The sequence below is a fragment of the Pinus tabuliformis genome, chromosome 5_1, assembly GCF_031772625.1.
Source record: "Pinus tabuliformis cultivar Carrire ecotype Pingquan chromosome 5_1, CPIR1, whole genome shotgun sequence".
Classification (NCBI taxonomy): domain Eukaryota; kingdom Viridiplantae; phylum Streptophyta; class Pinopsida; order Pinales; family Pinaceae; genus Pinus; species Pinus tabuliformis.
Genome location: NC_142305.1, coordinates 529,698,181 through 529,715,176, shown reverse-complemented (window position 1 = coordinate 529,715,176; position 16,996 = coordinate 529,698,181). Strand labels below are relative to the sequence as shown.

The 16,996-nt window shown below is 41.5% G+C and overlaps 1 protein-coding gene and 2 pseudogenes across 3 annotated transcripts in view; 2 read left to right on the top strand and 1 right to left on the bottom strand.

The window, feature by feature from the left end:
* The window catches only part of LOC149165862 (CAAX amino terminal protease family protein), a 372,684-nt gene that overhangs the window by 186,630 nt on the left and 169,058 nt on the right, over nucleotides 1-16,996 (bottom strand). The window lies entirely within an intron of this gene.
* LOC149165865 (elongation factor 1-alpha pseudogene) lies at nucleotides 139-689 on the top strand (annotated as a pseudogene).
* On the top strand, nucleotides 7,387-7,796 carry LOC149165864 (elongation factor 1-alpha pseudogene; annotated as a pseudogene).

Genomic DNA, 16,996 nt, shown 5'->3' with positions numbered 1-16,996 from the left:
TTTCACTTGGAGAGAATTTATTGCTGGACACAGATTGTCATTGATGTCAATATGGCAATATTCGAGGAGCAGATAGAGACGAGAGGAGCAGACAGAGCCAAAGAAGAGGAGCACACAGAGCCATCGGAGCAGGTGGAGAGCGAAGCAGGGGAGCTCTGCGATTCTTTTTTGGTGGGAAGCTGAAGCTGCTTATTCGCGTTTTTTATTCAGGAATACTTGGTTTTTAGAAAACCATGGGTAAAGAGAAGACCCACATCAATATTGTGGTCATAGGACATGTCGACTCTGGCAAGTCCACCACTACCGGTCATCTTATTTACAAGCTTGGCGGTATCGACAAGCGTGTGATCGAGCGTTTTGAGAAGGAAGCTGTGGAAATGAACAAAAGGTCATTCAAGTATGCCTGGGTTCTTGACAAGCTGAAGGTTGAGCGCGAGTGCGGTATTACTATTGACATTGCTCTCTGGAAGTTTGAGACAACCAAGTATTACTATACTGTCATTGATACACCAGGCTATCGTGACTTTATCAAGAACATGATTACGAGTACATCACAGGCCAATTGTGTTGTTTTGATTATTGATTCTACCAACGGAGGTTTTGAAGTGGGTATTTCGAAGTATGGACAGCAAATACATCACGACGGGCAGATCCAACGGTCGCGGGCGATAAATATGCACGCAGGTTAATGAGAGGGATGTGGGCCGTCGGATTAGGGCGCGGTGGATCCAACGGTGATCGGGAGAGGAAGTTGCGCGGAGGTTAACGGCCGGGGGATAGGGGGTTTTGCGGGCAAGCGGTATTCCCCGCACCGCCTTTGGGCCCAAAGCAGTTTCCGTATATGGCTGCGCGATCTAATTAATGCGCGACACGCGGCTAAAGTGACGGGCGCGAAACCGCCGCGATCGCGTGTTAACGCGTGAGCACTTAAGAAAAGCGAGAGGCGCAATCATCGTTAGATCAAGCGGTGAATGTAATCAACGGCAGGGATACGAACAGGGTTTAATGTGCGATAGAAGTAATGGAGACCGTCGGATCGTAATGCGATCGACGGTGGGGGTCAGGCACAGGATTAAATGAGAGCGCCGAGTCATATGGTCGGGTCACATGGCAATTTAGAGTTAGCGTTCAGAGCCTAAAGCACATAGGCTTATGCAGCGAAGCAAAGGCAAATTATATATATATATATATATATATATATATATATATGCGCAGAATACGTGATTGGAGGAGAAACACACACACACACACACACACACATATATATATATACTTTAACACTATCCACGGCATAAATATACATCGGCGGCCAAAACCTTACATACATGCATTTAACACGATCGGAGGCGAAAAGTGGACTGGAACATATATGCACAGGAGGCTGTGGATCCCTATTATCATTGAAAAAAAGGGGCCTGGATTACAGTTTTTAACACACAGTGGCCGTAAAGCCAAGAAGTTGAATGAAAAGCCAGCACAGAGGAAGTCACAGCGATCATGGAGGGAAGCTGAAAGATCAAGCGAGTCAGAGGAAATGATAGCGACTGAGGAGGAAGCGTAAGAGACGGTGTAAGCAGAAACAAATGGACAAAGGCATGGGAATGTATAAAACAGTAGAAATAGAGAATTGTTGATGTGGTTATGGTGGTGAAGAACCCGAGGGTGAGATAGTAGAAGCAGCAAAGGCAAAAGAGGCAGAAAAAGCAACGAAGGCTGTAGAGGCAGCAGAAGCAGCAAAGGCAAAAGAACAGGAGTGAGACAACCTCAGCTGAATAGAGTGCAGCAGCATACCTGTTTATACCAAGGTTGGGTTGGAGCCCAAGAGGTTGGAGCCTCAGAACTGAACAGGACTGAATTCATTGGGGTAGGTGCTCCTAAGTGCAAAACCACTACAAAACAGAGTTGGTGCTCTGGAGGTTGGAGCTTCACTGAAGTCCAAGTTGGAGCTTGGCAACTATTCACAATCAAATTTATACTTATATTGTATTTATTTCTTTGCACTGTCTTTAGTTTTAATAAAAGCATTAAATTCAGCTGTTGATTTCTATGTTTTGTGTATACATATACATATCTATATAGGTTGTTGACAATCACTAGAACAATTAAAAAAACTAAATAGTAAGAAATACTGATTCACCCCCCCCCCTTCAATATTTCCAACAATTGGTATTAGAGTAGGCTTCTTCATACTTGCCTAACAACTTGAACAAGGATCCGCAGCCATGCTGAGAAACCACGACGCATCAGGAAGACCTCCTTTGTTCGATGGCACTAACTTTGGTTTCTTGAAGAAAAGAATGACTTACTACTTAATGTCCCTTGGACCTGAAGTCTAGCATTTCGTTCAAAATGAATACAAAACTACTTCCACTCTTCTAATAGACCAAGACGAGAGAAAAGCCTACATCGCAAATGCAAAGACCATGAACTCCATCACTAGTGGAATCACTGATTCCGAGTTTACAAAAATCATGCACTGTACCTCAGCCAAAGAAATGTGGGAGAAGCTAGTTGGCTTCTACGATGGAGACTCAAAAGTCAAAAAGGCAAACCTTCAAACTCACAAAAGATAATTTGAAAGTTTGAGGATGGAAGATGAAGAAGATATTGCAGCATACCTCCTCCGAGTCGCTGAAGTGGTAAATTCCCTGAAAGGATTGGATGAAAAAGTTGAAAAAAGTACCATTGTTCAAAAGGTATTAAGGTCTCTTCCAAACAGGTTTGACTCCAAAATAAGCGCTATAGAAGAAGCAAAGGATCTAGATACCCTCAAAATGGATGAACCACATGGAATTCTCACTGCCTATGAAATGAGGAAAGGTGGCCCAAGCTCCAAAGATGCAGCATTCAAGGCCTTAAGGTCAAAGAAGGGGAAAGAAAGGAATGACTGTAGTGATGAGTCAAATGTGGAATCCGAATTGGCTCAATTTGTACGAAAGCTGAAGAAAGGATCTAAGCTTAAAGGCAAGTATCCTCTTATCTATTTTAAATGTGGTAAAATAGGTCATTATGCAGCAAAATGTCCTCATAAACATGACAATGATGATGAAGGAAATTCTAAAAGAATGGCACATAAAAACAAAGGGTTCAATAAGAAAAACTTCTTCTCCAAGCAAGATGAGTCTGATGAGGATGAGTTTATGGTCATCAAAAGGAAATCAGATGAGGAAAGCGATCATGATGAAAGCCAAGAAGCATTATTCATGGCACTCGCAGATGATGATGACTCAGCGCTGGAAGGAAATGTAGATGAACTGTTAATAAGTGTTGTTGAAGAAAATGAGAAACTACGGAACAAAATCATTTCTCTCAAAGTGGAAAACGAGGAAAGAAGAAGGAGAAAAGATCTCTTGGAAGCAAAGCTTAAAGAAAAGGAAGAGACTTGTGAAGAACACGAGACCGAAATAGTGTCTCTGAGAAAGGAGTTGGAGCAAATTAAAAAGGGCTGTAAAAGCTCTCAAATACTTGAGACTATTTTGAAAAATAAAAAAACTCAACATGACAAGTCTGGAATAGGTTTCAAAAGGAGAATCCTGAAGCACTAAGAATAATGCGAAAAGCTATGCCGATGCACTTTCTTGCAATCCAAAAGATGAAAAGTGCACCCCAAATCCCAAGAATGAAGAGAGAATTACTCCAAAGAAGAATGTGGAGTCGAATCATGGACACTACAGCAAATACAAACCTGTACTCCACCAAGGGCCCATCGCAAATCCAAAGAACAAGGGAGGAGTAATTCCCAGGAAGGAAATCGACTCAAACCGTGGTTGCTTCAACAAGTACAAAACCATCTTTCTTGGACACTGTTTTCACTGTAAAAACTTCAGTCATCAAGCCAGGCATTGTATGGCTCGCAGAAGTGAAAAGACAAAGCTAAAGGATAGAATAATCAACTCATATGCCCCCAAAAGGCAAGGACAAATCAAAACCTTTAATTCATTTGATTCCTTGACCAAATTTGATCTGATTTGCTCTTTCTGCTACAATAATGGACACTATGAACAAGACTGCCCACTCAAAGGAAGAAAGACGACTAGCAAGAACTCCAGCATGGACAAATGCAGCCTGGCTCTATATGCTCAAAATAATGGAAACCAGTGGTTTATAGATAGTGGGTGCTCCAGACACATGACAGGAGACAAAAGGAAGTTTGTCTCACTGAGCAAAAAGGACGGGAATGTGTCCTTTGGAAGCGGATCTGGCAGAATTGCAGGAACATGAACAGTTACTCTGATCAATGGAAAAGGAAAAGCTCAAGATGCTCTGCTGGTTGATGGACTCAAACACAACCTCTTGAGTGTCAGCCAAATCTGTCATCAAGGACATAAGGTGGTTTTCAGCACCAAGGACTGTGAAATAAGGAACTCTGCCTCAGGGAAACTTGTGGCAAAAGGGGTGAGGACACCAGACAACATTTACATTCCGAACAAGATTCAAGAAAATAAATGCTACCTGAGTCAGACAGATGAGAGTCGGCTATGGCACAAGCAACTTGGACATACAAGCTTCGAAAATCTAATCAATATCAACAAGATCAAAGCTGTACGAGACATCCCAAGGCTATTCAAACCAAATCAAGCAGTATGTGGTCCATGTCAACATGGAACGCAGACCAGAATCAGCCACAAGACAAAGGAACACTCTACATCGAAGCCCTTTGAGATCATCCATGCTGATGTATGTGGGCCAACTAGAAATCAAACACTCCAAGGAGAAAGGTACTTTGTGTTATTTGTTGATGATTATACTAGAATGATGTGGATATATTTCATAAAGTATAAATCTGAAACTTTTGAGTGTTTTAAGAATCTAAAAGCCCTTGTAGAAAATGAAAAAGATTCAAAAATTAAGTGCCTCAGAACAGAAAAAGGAGGAGAATTCACATCAAACGAGTTTAGTGAGTTCTGTAATATTCATGGAATTAAAAGGGAATTCTCAGCTGCCAGAACACCTTAGCAAAATGAAAGAAGAAACCGAACAGTCCAAGAAATAGCAAGAACTATGCTATTAGCAACAGACTAACAACCTAGATTCTGGAGAGAAGTAGTAGGGACAGCTGTCTACACACTGAATCGAACTCAATTAAGACCAAATTATGATAAAACTCCTTATGAGCTATGAAAAGGAAGACCTGCTTCGATGAAGTACTTCAAGATCTTTGGAAGCAAGTGCTTCATAAAAATAATGATGGTTCACCAAGAAAGCTTGATTCTCGGGTTGATGAAGGGATATTTCTTGGATACTCTACACGGAGCAAGGCTTATAAGTGTTACAATTATCGACTGAAGAAAATAGTGGAAAGCATTGATGTAAAGGTTGATGAAGATCTTCCAGTAAAGGAAATTGAAGAAAATGAAGATGACTCTCTCATTGAAGAAGAAGAACCTCAAGAAGAAGAAATAGATGAGGAAAAAGAAGAAGAGGAAAGAGAACCACCTAATACCCCTTCTAAGACGAAGTATGTCCAAAGACACCATCCAGAAGAGCAGATCATTGGCGATAAAGATGAAGGTGTGCAGACCCGAAGAAGGATAACAATTACACCCAAGAGAAAAGTCATTGCCCTCCTATCTATGATAGAACCAGAAACATTTGCAGAAGCAAGTAAGGATCCTCATTGGGTAAAAGCCATGGAAGAAGAAATGACCCAAATTGAGAAGAACAAGACATGGGAGCTGGTACCTCGTCCAAAGGACAAAAACATACTAGGAACCAAATGGGTGTTCAAAAATAAAATGAATGAGGAAGGACAGGTTATCAGAAACAAGGCAAGACTTGTCTGCAAAGGCTATTCACAAAATGAAGGAATTGACTTTGAAGAGACATTTGCCCCAGTGGCCAGTATGGAAGCTATTAGGATGTTCTTGGCATTTGCTTGCTCAAAAGGATTCAAAATCTATCAAATGGACGTGAAATCAGCATTTCTAAATGGGGAACTCAAGGAAGAAGTCTACATGGAGCAGCCAGAAGGTTTTGATCTAACAGCAGGAAAGGACTTAGTTTGTAAGCTGAAAAAGGCTTTATATGGGTTGAAACAAGCTCCTAGAGCTTGGTATGCAAGACTAGATCACTATCTACAACAACAAGGCTTCAAAAAGGGAGTGGCTGGAAGCAATCTATACATAAAGACAGATCAAGGTAAGTTACTAGTTGCTCTTGTTTATGTCGATGATCTGATTTTTGCTAGTAATAATGATGAAATGAGCCATGAATTTTCTCAAAACATGTCAAAAGAGTTTGAGATGTCAATGATAGGAGAGTTGTCCCACTTCCTTGGACTTCAAATATCTCAAACTAGAGCAGGATTGTGTATATCTCAAACCAAATATCTAAAAGACATGCTCAAAAAATATGGAATGGAGGATTGTGCACCCATGAGCACACCTATGACCACAAACTACAAACTGAGCAAAGATGATGACTCCCCTCTAGTAGATGCAACTCATTACAGGTCAATGATTAGAGCCCTTCTATACTTAACAGCTACACGACCAGACATAATGCAAGCAGTAGGAATGGTGGGAAGATTTCAATCTGCTCCCAAACAATCCCATTTATTAGCTGTAAAAAGAATTCTCAGATATCTGAAGGGAACTTCTGATTTTGGTCTTTGGTACCCAAAGGACTCAACACTGACTGTAACTGCATACACCGATGCTGATTGAGCTGGAAGTATAGATGATCGGAAAAGCACTAGTGGAAATGCATTCTTCCTAGGAGATTATTTGGTATCTTGGCTCAGCAAAAAACAGTCATCCATATCATTATCCACAGCCGACGCTGAGTATATTGCTGCAGCGGACTGTTGTTCTCAGATACTATGGATGAAGGAAGCTCTAAAAGATCTCAACATATGTACAGATCAACCAATTTCCATCCTATTGTGACAACACAAGTGCTATTAGTCTCAGCAAAAATCCTGTGGTGCACTTAAGAACCAAACACATACCAATCAAGTATCATTTCCTCCGTGAACAAGTAGCTGAACAAAACATCGTCCTGAAATATATCAGTACTAAGGAGCAGATAGCTGATATTTTCAAAAAACTTCTTCCTCGAGAAGCATTCGAACATCTGCGTCAAAAGATGGGGGTTATTTCTTTATCATCACTCAAGTTCATTCATAAAGATGTAGCACGACAGGGGGAGCAGTTTGACAAGGGGAGTCCATATGCATCCCTTTGCCATTGATGTCAAAGGGGGAGAAAGCAAAAGAATATTGCCATCAATAACAAAAGGGGAGATTGCTGGACACAGATTGTCATTAATGTCAAGATGGCAATATTCGAGGAGCAAATAGAGACGAGAGGAGCACACAGAGCCGAAAAAGAGGAGCACACAGAGCCATCGGAGCAAATGGAGAGCGAAGCAGGGGAGCTCTGCGATTCCTTTTTGGTGGGAAGCTGAAGCTACTTATTCGCGTTTTTGATTCAGGAATACTTGGTTTTTAGAAAACCATGGGTAAAGAGAAGACCCACATCAATATTGTGGTCATAGGACATGTCGACTCTGGCAAGTCCACCACTACCGGTCATCTTATTTACAAGCTTGGCGGTATCGACAAGCGTGTGATCGAGCGTTTTGAGAAGGAAGCTGCGGAAATGAACAAAAGGTCATTCAAGTATGCCTGGGTTCTTGACAAGCTTAAGGCTGAGCGCGAGCGTGGTATTACTATTGACATTGCTCTCTGGAAGTTTGAGACAACCAAGTATTACTGTACCGTCATTGATGCACCAGGCCATCGTGACTTTATCAAGAACATGATTATGGGTACATCATAGGCCGATTGTGCTGTTTTGATTATTGATTCTACCACTGGAGGTTTTGAAGCGGGTATTTCGAAGGATGGACGGTAGATACAGCATGATGGGCAGATCCAACGGTCGCGGGCGATAAAGATGCACACAGGTTAACGAGAGGGATGCGGGCCGTCGGATCAGGGCGTGGTGGATCCAACGGTGATCGGGAGCGGAAGTCGCGCGGAGGTTAATGGCCGAGGGGCAGGCGGTATTCCCCGCACCGCCTTTGGGCCCAAGGCGGTTTCCGTATATGGCCGCGCGATCTAGTTAATGCGCGACACATGGCCGAAGTGACGGGCGCGAAACCGCCACGATCGCACGTTAACGCGTGAGCACTTAACAAAAGCGGGAGGCGTTATCACCGTTAGATCAAGCGGTGAATGTAATCAACGGCAGGGATACGAACAGGGTTTAACGTGCAATAGAAGTAACGGAGACCATCGAATCGTAATGCGATCGACGGTGGGGGTCAGGCAGAGGATTAAATGAGAGCGCTGAGTCATATGGTCAGGTCACATGGCGATTTAGAGTTAGCGCTCAAGGCCTAAAGCACATAGGCTTATGCAGCGAGGCACGGGCAGATTTTATATCTATATGCGCAGAATACGTGATTGGAGGAGAAACACACACACACACATATATATATACATATATATATACTTTAACACTATCCACGGCATAAATATACATCGGCGGCCAAAACCTTACATACATGCGTTTAACACGATCGGAGGCGAAAAGTGGACTGGAACATATATGCACAGGAGGCTGTGGATGCCTGTTATCATTGAAAAAAATGGGCCTAGATTACAATTTTTAACACACAGTGACCGTAAAGCCAAGAAGTTGAATGAAAAGCCAGCACAGAGGAAGTCACAACGATCAAGGAGGGAAGCTGAAAGATCAAGCGAGTCAGAGGAAATGACAGCGACTGAGGAGGAAGCCTAAGAGACGGTGTAAGCGGAAACAAATGGACAAAGGCATGGGAATGTATAAAACAGTAGAAACAAAGAACTGTTGGTGTGGTTATGGTGGTGAAGAACCCGAGGGTGAGATAGTAGAAGCAGCAGAGGCAAAAGAGGCAGAAAAAGCAACGGAGGTTGTAGAGGTAGCAGAAGCAGCAGAGGCAGAAGAACAGGAGTGAGACAACCTCAGCTGAATAAAGTGCAGCGACATATCTGTTTATACCAAGGTTGGGTTGGAGCCCAAGAGGTTGGAGCCTCAGAACTGAACAGCACTGAATTCATTGGGGTAGGTGCTCCTAAGTGCAGAACCACTGCAAAACAAAGTTGGTGCTCTGGAGGTTGGAGCCTCACTAAAGTCCAAGTTGCAGCTTGGCAACTATTCACAATCAGATTTATACTTATATTGTATTTATTTCTTTGCACTGTCTTGAGTTTTAATAAAAGCATTAAATTCAGCTGCTGATTTCTGTGTTCTGTGTATACATATACATATCTATATAGGTTGTTGACAATCACTAGAACAATTAAAAAAATTAAATAGTAAGAAATACTATTTCACCCCCCCCTCAGTATTTCCAACATTTATTTTTTTCTCTCATTTTTATTTCTGACCATTTTCTGGCTAATATTTTTGCCACTTTTTGCCAGAAAAATTAATTAATTGACACTAAAGGGTATTAATAAATTTTTCCACCCTTAAATATTTTAGCCATAGTGTCTAAATATTAGGTATCATGCACCAAAATATATTTTTATATCAAGATATTACAATTTCAACCCTCAAAGGGGAAACAATCATTCGACATAAACCGGTAATAATTTACCCAATTCTGCGACACAATATGATCTATTAAACCAACTGATTTGTAATAAAATAATTTAGCCAACTAGCTTAAATTAATCCCAAATCACTTTTACAAAAGACTCGACTAAAACACTAGGACTCACCTAAGATATTGACGACAGATTCCACCCTAGCTTTGAGGTGAGGCTAGAGGGAAAAACTTTGCCTATCATCCGTGTTTAGAAACACAGATGAATCAGTGAGACGAAAAACCTCCTAAGATGAAATTCGTCGCCAAAATAGTAAGCTTACCTAAGTTGTTACATACATATATGGTCTTACTAGCATCATTTACATTAAAAATTTGCAGAATGGGTTTACAACTTTGATAGACTAATGACTAATGATGATGAATCCAGGATAATTTGAATGTTTGAGTACGATGGAATCCCTTTTGCAAAAAGGTGTACTTCTATAGGGTAGTTGACACGAAGTGGTCAACAAGTTGCATATCCTGAATATCTTTTGGGCTTCTTACTTTCCTTGAGCATTCTTTTGGTTGCACCAGGTCCTTCTGCATCTAGAAGAGTAGAATTCAACCAATTGGGTCTCTTTCTGCTTTCAAGAATTATCACTTGTTGTACAGGTTCACTATGACCTTCTTCTTCATGATTCAAATCCTCTTCCTCCCTAGTGCACCCTTCTTCAAATATTGGAAGTTCTTCATCATCAAAGTCAATCAGGAGGTCCTTCATTTTCTTGAATGCAATATTTTCATCAAAGATCACATATCGACTTACTTCTATTTGGTGTCCTTCCTTTATGTAGATCTTATATGCGTTTGAAGTGTTGCTATAACCAACAAATATTCCTTTCATGCTTGTAGGATCCAACTTCTTTCTTTTATCTTTCGAAATGTGAATATAGACAGGATAGCTAAATATTCAGAGATGGTCTATCCTTGGTTTCTTCCCAGTGAATGCTTCCTCGGGAGTCATGTCGTCTAGTGATCTATGAGGACTTCGATTTTGAATATACACAGCATTTTTAGTTGCTTCACCCCACAGAAATTTAGGCAAGTCTTGATCATGTAACATGGCTCTAACACTTTCCTCAATCGATCGATTCTTTCATTCAGCAACGCCATTTTGTTCAGGATTATATGGGACTATCAGCTCCCTCTTAATCCCAACCTCCTTATAGAAATCTATGAGCTCCTTTGCTGTGTACTCTCCTCCATTGCCCGATCTTAGTACCTTTATCTTCCTTTCTGTAAGGTTCTCTACTTCAGCATTTAATTCTTCAATTTTTCAAATACTTCATCCTTAGACTTTAGCAAATAGATCCAAGTTTTTGTTGAGTGATCATCGATGAATGTTACATAATATAAATGACCTCCAAGAGACTTTGTAGACATGGGACCACATACATCAGAATCAATGAGATCCAGGACTACTTTTGACCTTGAAGAACTGCTTCCAAATGGTCTCTTAACATTTTTTCCCTCATGCACATCCCTTGCATACTCCTTCATGATCCTCCTTGAGTTCAGGGATGCCATTCACCATTGAATTTAGAGTTGGTAATATTTTATAGTGAAGGCGTCCAATCCTTCAATGTCAAATTTCACATGGACATACTTCAATGTGAACCAGTGTTGCAGGAATCGTCCCCCCCCCCCAAGGATCCAAAGGCAGATCTGCGTCCCATATGGATCCGCCACCGATCCTTCGACGGAACCGCGGATTGAAAAAACAGATCCGCGGTTCCTCCTTTTTTTGGCGGTTCTTGCAAAATTGGATTTGTGGGGGCCCGATCCATGACTCTACTACTCGATCCGCGGTTCCTATTTCCTGATCCGCGAATCCGAAAATGATTGGGTGCGGATCTATGGAGGTTCAGGCGTGTATCCACCGCAGATCGCGAGCGGATCCAAGAGAAGGTGGACGTTCCTGTTGGAAATACTAAGAGAGGGGGGGGTGAATCAATATTTCTTACTTTTTTTGTTCTAGTGATTGCCAAAAGCATATATAGATATGTATATGTATACACAGAACACAGAAACCAGCAGCTGGAATAAATGCTTTTATTAAAAAACTCAAGTACAATGAAGTAAATACAATATAAGTATATATCTAACTGTGAATAGTTGCCAAGCTCCAACTTGGACTTCAGTGAGGCTCCAACCTCCAGAGCACCAACTCTGTTTAGCAGTGGTTCTGTACTTAGGAGCACCTACCCCTAATGACTTTAGTCTTGTTCAGTTCTGAGGCTCCAAACTCTTGGGCTCCAACCCAACCTTGATATAAATTGTTCTGCTGTTGTTCTCTACTCACAAGCTTGCTGAGCTTCTACTATTCTCCTGTTCTCTTGCTTTTTTGGCCTTTCCTTCTTCTTGCCTGTTCTTCTCACTGATTATCTATATATAAAAAATCACCATCTTACTTTGTTTTTATGTTTTTTTTTATGTATCTCAGATGTCTCTCACTCTTTGTTTCCGCTTTCCTCCGCCTCTTTGGCTTCCTCCTCGGTCGTTGTCGTTTCCTCTGACTCGCTTGATATTTCAGCTTCCCGATCCATGGCTTCCTTTGCCTATTCAGATTCATCAAATTCTTACAAGTCACGTTAATGCGGAAGAGAGGCCGAATTACAATTGTTAGCTCTGCTATAATCCGACAACTCGAGGATCAAATAAGCCCTGCTACCTCCATTTTTACTCTATAACTCTGTGAAAAGTCACCGTTCCTCGCCAAATCCTCAAATTCATCGTTTCCCTGTCATAACAGTCGGAAACCCATGCGATTGAACCGCACCGTTCGATCATCGCATCGCGATCTGACGGTCGTTAAACTTCTCTGCCGTTCTCCTGTCACATCAACCCCAAAACGTGCGCGATTATCCCAGCCGTTCGATCATTCGCCACAAGATCTGACGGCGTTCGCAGCTCCCGTCCCGCGAACTTGCGCATGCGATAGCCCGCAAGGAAAGTTGTTTCCCCGCCGTCCCATCTGCCACGCGGCGCTTTATTACACGATCGCGCCATCTCGTACGTAAGCCACCTTTTCCCGTGAGCGGTGCAGGGAAACCGCTTACCGCCTTTTAGTATGGCCCTCCCGCTCGTTAACCTGCGTTAATCTTTATCGCCGCGACCGTTGGATCTGCTCGTCGTGATGTATCTGTTGTCCATCTGCGCAACTCTGATAGTGTATTTTCCAGGGATTCATAGTATTCCGCCTCTGATTAAGTTAATGCATATTTATATGGTTTCTGCTCTGATAATGTATTAAACGCATATATGGGCTTTACAGGCCCGATAAGCTTCCGATAGTGTAATCGCTAGCATCCGATAAGCTTTTGTGGCCTATACGGCTCCTGATGGCTCCTGATAGCGTTATCTGCGGTATATTTGCTCCTCTCATCTCCATCTGCTCCGATGGCTCTGTGTGCTCTTCTTCGGCTCTGTCTGCTCCTCTCGTCTCTATCTGCTCCTCGAATATTGCCATATTGACATCAATGACAATCTGGGTCCACCAATCTCCCCCTTTGTTATTGATGGCAATATTCTTCTGCTTTCTCCCCCTTTGACATCAATGGCAAAGGGATGCATATGGACTCCCCCTGTCAAACTGCTCCCCCTGTCCTGCTACATCTTTATGAATGAACTTGAGTGATGATAAAGAAATAACCCCCATCTTTTGACGTAGATGTTTGAATGCTTCTCAAGGAAGAGGTTTTGTGAAAATATCAGCTATCTGCTCCTTAGTACTGATATATTTCAGGATGATGTTTTGTTCAGCTACTTGTTCACGAAGGAAATGATACTTGATTGGTATGTGTTGGGTTCTTGAGTGCATCACAGGATTTTTGCTGAGACTGATAGCACTTGTGTCACAATAGACGGGAATTGGTTGATCTGTACATATGTCGAGATCTTTTAGAGCTTCCTTCATCCATAGTATCTGAGAACAACAGTCTGCTGCAACAATATACTCAGCTTCGGCTGTGGATAATGATATGAATGACTATTTTTTGCTGAGCCAAGATACCAAACAGTTTCCTAGGAAGAATGCATTTCCACTAGTGCTTTTCCGATCATCTATACTTCCAGCCCAATCGGCATCGGTGTATGCAGTTACAGTCAGTGTTGAGTCCTTTGGGTACCAAAGACCAAAATCAGAAGTTCCCTTCAGATATCTGAGAATTCTTTTTACAGCTAATAAATGGGATTGTTTGGGAGTAGATTGAAATCTTCCCACCATTCCTACTGCTTGCATTATGTTTGGTCGTGTAGTTGTTAAGTATAGAAGGGCTCCAATCATTGACCTGTAATGAGTTGCGTCTACTAGAGGGGAGTCATCATCTTTGCTCAGTTTGCAGTTTGTGGTCATAAGTGTGCTCATGGGTGCACAATCCTCCATTCCATATTTTTTGAGCATGTCTTTTAGATATTTGGTTTGAGATATACACAATCCTGCTCTAGTTTGAGATATTTGAAGTCCAAGGAAGTGGGACAACTCTCCTATCATTGACATCTCAAACTCTTTTGACATGTTTTGAGAAAATTCATGGCTCATTTCATCATTATTACTGGCAAAAATTAGATCATCGACATAAACAAGAGCAACTAGTAACTTACCTTGATCTGTCTTTATGTATAGATTGCTTCCAGCCACTCCCTTTTTGAAGCCTTGTTGTTGTAAATAGTGATCCAATCTTGCATACCAAGCTCTAGGAGCTTGTTTCAACCCATATAAGGCCTTTTTCAACTTACAAACTAAGTCCTTCCCTGCTGTTAGATCAAAACCTTCTGGCTGCTCCATGTAGACTTCCTCCTTGAGTTCCCCATTTAGAAATGTTGATTTTAAGTCCATTTGATAGATTTTGAATCCTCTTGAGCAAGCAAATGCCAATAACATCCTAATAGCTTCCATACGGGCCACTGGTGCAAATGTCTCTTCAAAGTCAACTCCTTCAATTTGTGAATAGCCTTTGCAAACAAGTCTTGCCTGATTTCTGATAACCTGTCCTTCCTCATTCATTTTATTTTTGAACACCCATTTGGTTCCTATTATGTTTTTGTCCTTTGGACGAGGTACCAGCTCCCATGTCTTGTTCTTCTCAATTTGGGACATTTCTTCTTCCATGGCTTTTACCCAATGAGGATCCTTACTTTCTTTTGCAAATGTTTCTGGTTCTATCATAGATAGGAGGGCAATGACTTTTCTCTTGGGTGTGATTGATATCCTTCTTCGGGTCTGCACACCTTCATCTCTATCGCCAATGATCTGCTCTTCTGGATGATGTCTTTGGACATACTTCATCTTTGAAGGGGTATTAGGTGGTTCTCTTTCCTCTTCTTCTTCTTCATCTATTACTTCTTGTTTAGGTTCTTCTTCTTCAATGAGAGAGTCATCTACATGTTCTTCAATTTCCCTTTCTGGAAGATCTTCATCAACCTTTACATCAATGCTTTCCACTATTTTTTTCAGTCGACAATTGTAGCCCTTATAAGCCTTGCTCCGTGTAGAGTACCAAGAAATATTCCTTCATCAACCCAAGAATCAAACTTTCCGGGTGAGCCATCATTTATTTTTATGAAGCACTTGCTTCCAAAGATCTTGAAGTGCTTCACCGAAGCAGGTCTTCCTTTCCATAGCTCATAACGAGTTTTTTCACAATTTGGTCTTAATTGAGTTCGATTAAGTGTATAGACAGTTGTTCCTACTGCTTCTCTCCAGAATTTAGGTTGTAAGTCTACTGCTAATAGCGAAGTTCTTGCCATTTCTTGGACTGTTCGGTTTCTTCTTTCAACTACCCCATTTTGCTGAGGTGTTCTGGCAGCCGAGAATTCCCTTTTAATTCCATGAATATTACAGAACTCACTAAACTTATTTGATGTGAATTCTCCTCCTCTGTCTGTTCTGAGGCACTTAATTTTTTAATCTTTTTCATTTTCTACAAGGGCTTTTAGATTCTTAAAACACTCAAAAGTTTCAAATTTATACTTTATGAAATATATCCACATCATTCTAGTATAATCATCAACAAATAACACAAAGTACCTTTCTCCTTGGAGTGCTTGATTTCTAGTTGGCCCACACACATCAGCATGGATGATCTCCAAGGGCTTTGATGTATAGAGCTCCTTTGTCTTGTGGCTGGTTCTGGTCTGCTTTCCATGTTGACATGGACCACACACTGCTTGATTTGGTTTGGACAGCCTTGGGATGTCTCGTACAGCTTTGATCTTGCTGATATTGATCAGATTTTCGAAGCTTGTATGTCCAAGTCGCTTGTGCCACAGCCAACTCTCATCTGTCTTAAGTAGCATTTATTTTCTTGAATCTTGTTCAGAATATAAATGTTGCCTCATGTTCTCACCCCTTTCGCCACAAGTTTCCCTGAGGCAGAGTTCTTTATTTCACAGTCTTTGGTGCTAAAAACGACCTTATGTCCTTGATCACAGATTTGGCTGACACTCAGGAGGTTGTGTTTGAGCCCAGCAACTAGCAGAGCATCTTGAGCTTTTCCTTTTCCATTGATCAGACTAATTGTTCCTTCTCCTGCAATTCTGCCTGATCCACTACCAAAAGACACATTCCCTTCCTTTTTGCTCAGCGAGACAAACTTCCTTCTGTCTCCTGTCATGTGTCTGGAGCACCCACTATCTACAAACCATTGGTTTTCATTATTTTGAGCATATAGAGCCAGGCCGCATTTTTCCATGCTAGAGTTCTTGGTACTCGTATTTCTTCCTTTGAGTGTGTAGTCTTGTTCATAGTGTCCATTATTGTAGCAAAAGGAGCAAATCAGATCAAATTTGGTCAAGGGATCAAATGAATTGAACATTTTGATTTGTACCTGCCTTTTCGAGGCATATGAGTTGATTATTCGGTCCTTTAGATTTGTCTTTTCACTTCTGCGAGCCATACAATGTCTGGCTTGATGACCGAAGTTTTTACAGTGAAAGCAGTGTCCAAGAAAGATGGTTTTGTACTTGTTGAAGCAACCACGATTTGAGTCGATTTCCATCCTGGGAATTACTCCTCCCTCGTTCTTCGGATTTGCGATGGGCCTTTGGTGGAGTACAGGTTTGTATTTGCTGTAGTGTCCATGATTCGACTTCACATTCTTCTTTGAAGCAACTCTCTCTTCATTCTTGGGATCTGGGATGCACTTTTGATAACATACTTTTTCATCTTTTGGATTGCAGGAAAGTGCATCGGCATAGCTTTTCGCATTATTCTCAGTGCTTGAGGATTCTCCTTTGAAACCTATTCCAGACTTGTCATGTTGAGGTTTTTGATTTTTCATAATAGTCTCAAGTATTTGAGAGCTTTTACAGCCCTTTTTAATTTGCTCCAACTCCTTTCTCAGAGACACTATTTTGGCCTCGCTTTCTTCACAAGTCTCTTCCTTTTCTTTAAGCTTTGCTTCCAAGAGATCTT